This window comes from Paramormyrops kingsleyae, chromosome 25 (assembly GCF_048594095.1).
Source record: "Paramormyrops kingsleyae isolate MSU_618 chromosome 25, PKINGS_0.4, whole genome shotgun sequence".
In the NCBI taxonomy this organism is placed as follows: Eukaryota; Metazoa; Chordata; class Actinopteri; order Osteoglossiformes; family Mormyridae; genus Paramormyrops; species Paramormyrops kingsleyae.
The window spans coordinates 7777814-7785503 of record NC_132821.1 but is presented as its reverse complement, the minus strand read 5'-3'; the positions used below and the strand labels follow the sequence as shown (position 1 = coordinate 7785503).

Sequence of the window (7690 nt, the reverse complement as noted above, 5' to 3'; positions counted from 1 at the left end):
TGGAAACTGGTTGTACATGGCGGAATGGATGGAGACAGTTGGATGTTGATGTTTCTTAGGTGTTCTAACAACAATAGATCTGAAACTGTCAAGGACCTTTTCAGTACAGCTGTCGGTGAATTTGGCAGGCCTCTCCATGTTCAATCGGGATTTAAACAGGAACTGCAGTCATGTTTACGCTCCCATTTTTTATGAGCTGGAGTCAATGGAGGCTTTGAATGTAGAAAATTAAACTGATTTATTTTCTCTGCATTTTGTATATATTCCAAGGTTAAATTGTACACTGGATGAGTTTAAAGATGCATTTAACAATCATTAAATCTCCTCTGAAGGGAACAGAACACCAGTTCAGCTTTACACAGTGGATAGACATCTTTTGTTTCTTAACAATCCAGATGTTGCTAGTGAAGAAAGAACAGTAAACTCCACATCCACCATGAACCCAACATCAACACCTTTTCATATGAACTATTCATTTTCCCCTTTGAATGAACAGGACTTACAAGAATTGTCTGATACAGTGAACCCTCTTGACAACGATCATAACAATGGAAAGACATTATTCTTGAGAGTGCAGGAGTTTGTGTTTAACAAAATTATAAATGACCAATGAGCTGTGTGTGTAAATGAGCTTTGTGTGTGCATGTGTAGATGTGTAAATGAGCTGTGTGTTTGTGTGTGCATGTGTAAATGAGCTGTATGTGTGGAATGCCATATACTTTTCACTAGTCTACACAGTACTGAAAATGCCACTGTTCATGAGAGCCACAATAAAATGATAATCAAATGCAGTGTCATCTGCTAAATTCTTTGTATTTACAAAAATCAGAAGCTCGTTTGAGCATGTGTGAGCAAGTGGAAAGTGTTTAATTTCATTGTGAACAAAGGTGAGCTTGGGACTAGGACTGAATCCAACTGCAGGGACTTTGCTGCTCCCTGTTGCAAATGCAAGTACATGTCCAGGACTCAAGGTCAGGATGAACGCCTTCTCTGCCTCAGTGAGGTTCCTTGTGTTGAGACGTTCCCCAAGATCATTCTCTGAAGAGTTGAAAAGGGTACAAAAATGTCAAAAGATCAAGATACCTTATCAGATGTGCAGTAATATCCTATATTCCACTGACCTTGTACAGAGTAAAGGAACTCTCGGAATTTTACCACCATTAGCTCCTCTTTTGGTCTTCTATTACTACCAAGCACTGAGTAATTTGGCTTCAGAAGGCCAGCCACAACATGTGCAGTGACTTCACTGGCTTCTTTGGGCATATCAAAGAAAACCCTCATACAAGGATTTTCTTTCAATAGTGGTAGGACCTTTTAAACAAGAAAAAAAAAGTTAAAAATCTGTGTAATTCACATATATAGAGTTTATTCTGGATCACACATGAGATCTACTATCATGTATAACAGTACTGAAAATAGCTGTTTCTTTATATATACTCATGGTAAAGTACGGCTTGAGGATGATCAAAAAACTAACCTCATAGTGCTTCAAACCCTGAACAAACTGGTCATAGCAGATCTGTTTTTGAATGAGATTGTGGAAGTGTATTGCTTTCTTCACAAATGCATCCTTGGTCTCCATGTTCACTGGGTTTGGAAGACCTTCAACCTCAAATCTCCATGAGTCACAACATTCCACTGCTACATTCAACTCATCTTGGGTTGCTGCTTTATCAACCTAAACATTGTAAAATGGAAACAAAAAGATAAAGAAAAAGGTGAAAATTAAATTAAAAACTGGCATTTACATTTCTAGCTTTGGGCTATGCTACATCATGTATTTTGTTTTTAAATAACAAAAAACAACCTTTTTCAGGTTTTCTCTGAGTTCAGTGTCAGCTACATCATCTGGGCTGACATGCACCTGAAGAATATCTCCTGTCACAATGTAGTCCACTACATGAGGAGAAAGTAATGCTGGAGGTTCACCACCCTAGACTATTATGGTAGACATCATCTGGCCAATAGTACAATATACTCCATGCTGTACATGAGAAATGTTCATTCTTGGAATAAATCCATTTGGAGCCTCTAGGAGAGAAAACAATTTATGAACAACTAAAACAACTGGTTCATTCAGAACAACTGTCTGGAAAAGAAACAATCACATGCAGACATTAATATAAACTTTCAGGATTAATCTGAAATGTTAGTGAATTTAGCCTAATTAGAACAATTACCTTCAAAGACTCCACTTTCTGTGTAGATGGCTTTTACAAGCAGACGAAAGAATTCTCGCCTTGGTCCTCCTAGGTCATCAGCATCCTCAGCAGTGTCTTCATCGCTGGCAAATGTGACATAAAGCATGTCGGTGCTCTCTGCAAATTTGCGTCTACTGAACTGCCGGAGGGCAGTTGTCCACAAGTATCCTCGGCTGATATGGATTGGTCGGAATGCTGATGTGACAACTCTCTCACTGTGTGCTTTCACAATTCCTGTAATTTCTTCTCTGCTTAAGGTTATTCTGGCAAAACAAAACATACTGTACAAAGTTAACATTACAATTATTACCAAACAGTATACACGTGTAAGGCAAAATAGTTAAACATACAGTAACAATTAACAGATAATGTTTCATGCAGGTAGAATATACATTAACACACTATTACAATCTTATGTAACAAGCAAATATGAATCATACCTTGAGTCATGTAAGGGCTGCACTGCCTCTTCTAAAAGACTGAGTATTATGGCCTCTTCAACAGCTTCAACTTCTTCGAGATTAACAGGGCTACAATTAAGGTAAATGGTAATGAGCTGAAAACTACATTTCTGCTGACCAATTATGCAGATAAGCATATAATACAATCTGAAATGTAATGAAAATGCAGTTGTTTGGAGACATTCAGTTTTCAATGGCCTAAAAAGCTATAAAAACACACATTTTTGCTACTGAAGGTATTCCACATAATATCTTACATAAAATCTGCAAAGTGAACATTTGCTTGCAGCAAATTCAAGCCCTCATCTGCTGGAGTATTTGCTGCTACACCCTCGTGCCTCTCAGGGGCTTCCCTCTGTGATGTAGATTGTGGGGCTTCTTGCTGAATCACTAAACAGACATATTCAGCTCAACATTTCTGTATAATAATGACAGAACATCCATGACATATTTATACATATATAACCAGTAGCAGTTTACTCACCTCTCCTCCTCTGTAGTGCTGGACTCTCAAAATCACTGTCATCAGACAGTTCTACACTCACATTCTGCAAAAAATGATTTAAATGTTAATTCCAAATCAAACCTGAAAGGACAAATATGTAGTTGTGATGGGATAACACTCAAATTACATTTATTTAACACCAGCACAATGTTACAATGCTTACCTGTGCTGGAATGTGCATTAATGCCATTATGTAGAGACATGAGTTACAGCAGATGGAGGCCACTTCCTTACCACCCCATGGGAAATTGGAAGTGACGTTTGGTTTCATTCGTTTTTTGCATCCTTTGATAGTGCTCAAATACTCAAAGGGCAATGTTTGTTATCTAACAATCCAAATGTGGATTTGAAGATGGAGGAAATTTCATTTCTCAGTTGGTCTTCAGGCCACTCACTGGAAAATGAAATTTTTCCAACAAGACCATTCTGAGCCAATTTGACTCGACTGTCTCCTCTGGGTATAACTAATGTTGTTGCCTTAGGTGAGAAAGGAAAACATATAATGTCTTTTATATAGGTTTTGCAATATCTTCGTTTGAAATGCTGTGACCGAGCCCCAAAAAGTCGAGGAAAGGATAGCAGAGTTGCCTAATAATAGAATGAAGGGGAAACATTAATACAACAGTCTTCATGTGCAAATGAAAAAGTATGTTGTCCTGAAAACAAGAAGCTATCATACTCACAAATAAACAAATATAATATAGGCAATATATATATATTCATTCCATTTTACAAAAATACTCTGTAGACCAGGGGTCTCCAAGTCCGGTTCTGGAGAGCTTCTGTCCAGAAGGTTTTCTATCCTACCTGACTTCTGATGAGCCACACCTGTTCCTGGTATTTACCTGAGAAATGGTGTGGCTCATCTGAAGCACATCACAAGTCACTGTGGATAAGCTAGGGAGTTAGCTAAACGGCATAAATGGAAATGAACGACTGCTTAATCCATCTACAAAGTCTGAAACCGTACAGTACATGCTCTGTAATAGTGGCACATTTTCTTGCTGCTTACTTCAGTTTTCTGTTTGCCAGATGAACATCATTAAACACATCATATGAAACATATCGCACATTCGCGCGTCAGTATTTGCCGACATACGAACGAGCGACGTGTAGCAGTGACCGATAATCTCAATGGATTACGGTCCTCGCGATTGGACCTGCCGTTTTGCAAGCGATTTCTTGACATTTCCGAACAAAATGTTCAGCAGCAGCATCAATTACGATCTGCCGCCATCAACTGAAGCATGGCGGGAAATATTTAAGGCCAATTTATACGATACTACTGATCCCCCTCTCGCCCCAATATACTATCATAATTTACCGATGTCACAGTGGAAGCTGCAGATGATGTTGCTCCCGGCTGGGAAGCAACGCCATTTAATGCAGTGCGAACATCTGCCAAAACGGCACGTTCAATAGCATCCAGGTGAGCCGAATTCGCCATATTGTCCTCAATCACCCCTAACCCGCAACCACTTAGCGCGCTTTCGTCGTTACCGCCCATTTCTATGCAGATGGGCGTGGCGAATTTGCATACGTTCTCAACATTTAGAGTCTACATTTAACATTTATATTTAACATTTAACATTTAGATTTACATTTATATTTAACTTTTACATTTAACATTTAGATATAAGTTAACATTTAACATTTATATTTAGCATTTAGATTTACATTTACATTTAAGTTTTACATTTAACATTTAACATTTAGATATAAGTTAACATTTAACATTTATATTTAACATTTATATTTACATGTAACTTTAATATTTACATTTACATTTAACATTTATATTTGACATTTACATTTAATATTTATATATAGACATACCATTTATATTTACATATGATGAACAATTTTGCAAATAATCTACACAGCAAAAAATATGATGATCCACAACACCATTGACTTCTAGCTAAATGTCAGAAAATTGCACTAAATGTTGAAAAAGTGGCAAGTACAAAAATGTTTCGTAACTTTACAAATGGCGCCCCATAGACTTGAAACATTTCATATCACGGTTCAGGCAGATTCTGAAGTCATTCAATCTTACCTTGGAGGAGATGGAAGCTCTAGAAAATCTGAAAAACAACAATGATATAGTCATTAAACCGGCAGACAAGGGCAGGGAGCCCATAGTGTCAGACTGGATAGGACACAGTACCTTTGGGAGGGATACAGACAATTAAATGACACAAACTACTACAGAAAATTACATAAGCCCATCTATTCACACACAATCCCCATGATCAAACAGATAATCCAGTCCACGTATAACAAAAAAATTATCAATGCAAAACAGTCCTATCTGATAGGTAGCACAGAACCCAGGGCCAGAATATTTTACATGCTCCCCAAAAACATAAGGACCCGGCGAAATGGAGCAAACCCTATGAAATCCCCCCAGGGAGCCCATAGTGTCAGATTGCAGCAGCGAGACGTATTATACAGCCAGATTTTTAGATTATTATTTGAATCCCCTTTCAATTGGCCACCCCAGTTACATAAAAGACACTTGTGATCTTGTCCAAAAGTTTAAAACATTGGAAATTCCCAGATAGTGGAGGTTACACTGCAGCTAACAGGCCGAGCCCTCGTCATTTACGGCCACCTCTAGGTGTGGTCTGGTGCTGTTATTTATGCAGACTGTGGAGGTTACGCTGCGGCTAATAGGCCGAGCCCTTGTCATTTACGGCCGGCTCTAGGTGTGGTCTGGTGCTGCGTTATTTATACAAACTGTGGAGGTTACGCTGCGGCTAATAGGCCGAGCCCTCGTCATTTACGGCCACGTCTAGGTATGGTCTGGTGCTGCGTTATTTATGCAGACTGTGGAGGTTACGCTGCGGCTAATAGGCCGAGCCCTCGTCATTTACGGCCAGCTCTAGGTGTGGTCTGGTGCTGTGTTATTTATGCAGACTGTGGAGGTTACGCTGCGGCTAATAGGCCGAGCCCTCGTCATTTACGGCCGGCTCTAGGTGTGGTCTGGTGCTGCGTTATTTATACAGACTGTGGAGGTTACGCTGCGGCTAATAGGCCGAGCCCTCGTCATTTACGGCCACCTCTAAGTGTGGTCTGGTGCTGTGTTATTTATGCAGATCGTGGAGGTTACACTGCGGGTAGGGGGGCATGTTGGCAGCATCAGCCTTGGGGGAAATTTCCCATTTGTGTGTTGAACCCATTAAAACACACCTCACATATCTGTCCGAGTCTCGGGGGCTTTTTCAGCAGCATTTAATGTCTGATGCTCATGTTTTTGTGGAATGAAAGAACAATAAAGCAGTTTAAGGCCCATTTACTCGGCTTCGAACCCAGGGTTACCGACTCTCACGCATCTGGTGTGACGCTCACACTTCCTGACTGTCAGGCTCACGCAGGAAACCTATATTATTATATTATAATCTTATAATTAGCTACATTAAAAGTGTTGGTGTAGCTTGCAAACCCTACAGACTATTTAGAAAGTAATAAAACTGTTACATGCATGTAAATGCGTGTGCAGACTTGTCTCCAATTGGAAATGTCAGACCAGCCAGCTGAGCAAAGTTGGCAGCCCTGTGAACCTATGAAATATATGTAAATAACTGGGTAAACCTTATTTTTTCATTCAGGCCACACACTGGTTTGTGTTAAATTTCCTAGACAAAAAATAACGATTAGGCTAAATAAAGATGTGACTCAGAAATACCTGAGTGATTAGGTGTCCAAGGCCTGTGAGATACTGGCACCATATCCAAGGTGCCCCATCGCGGGGACCCAGATATACAGCTTTTGGAAATGGATTCATGCATTTGATCTAACTCAGTACAGAAAATCACCTCCATACATCCAGACAGGACATCAAGGGCTGTGCTGCATTTAATCATAAGCTTGTTAAGGTATAGAGGCCTTCATAAATGTCTAGTTTTGCAAGAAGAATGAGGTCAATCCTCTTTGAAAGTTGCCAGCTGGGAAAGCATGTTGGATTATTGGACAAGACATACAGTAATAATTGCTTAAACAAGTTGACTTACCAATCTGTTTTATAATAATACACTGGTCCTTTCTGAATAACCCCTCACTCTGTTGAATACAGTGATCTGATGCCCATTGCTAATGTATGGGCTGCAGCACTTGATACACACTCACAGGATGCTAATTCATTGCATGGAGATTTCAGTTCACTTACATTTTCTTCATATTGTGTGTGGTGAGTGTAATAACCAGAGGAAACATGATTATCTACTCAAACATGTCTAGGTCTGATTTAGACATGGAACCAAGGCAAGAGAAAATGTTATTTACTGATTTTCAAAGTGTTCTCTCATCGGTAACACTTTACCTGAGGGGGCACAAATATAATTATAATGTAATCAACACAATGCAATCAATTGAGTATGTATTTACACCTCGTGTTAGCCCAAGAGTTTCTGTTAGCTACTTTATGTTAGATCTGAATGTATGAATATCCACCTTTATTGGTGTTATATCTTATCACTATGTTGAAGGACAAATATAATATCAACCATCTAATTGGCGCA

General features: G+C 39.2%; 1 long non-coding RNA gene across 1 annotated transcript; it reads right to left on the bottom strand.

Moving 5' to 3' along the window:
• Positions 1-219: 219 nt before the first annotated feature.
• LOC140582801 (uncharacterized) lies at positions 220-3853 on the bottom strand. The gene is made up of 9 exons (XR_011985580.1): positions 3331-3853; positions 3147-3210; positions 2920-3052; positions 2642-2731; positions 2181-2464; positions 1808-2031; positions 1478-1678; positions 1122-1311; positions 220-1038 (listed from the first exon to the last, which is right to left on the bottom strand). It is a non-coding gene; the product is annotated as an uncharacterized lncRNA (long non-coding RNA).
• Positions 3854-7690: the final 3837 nt, after the last annotated feature.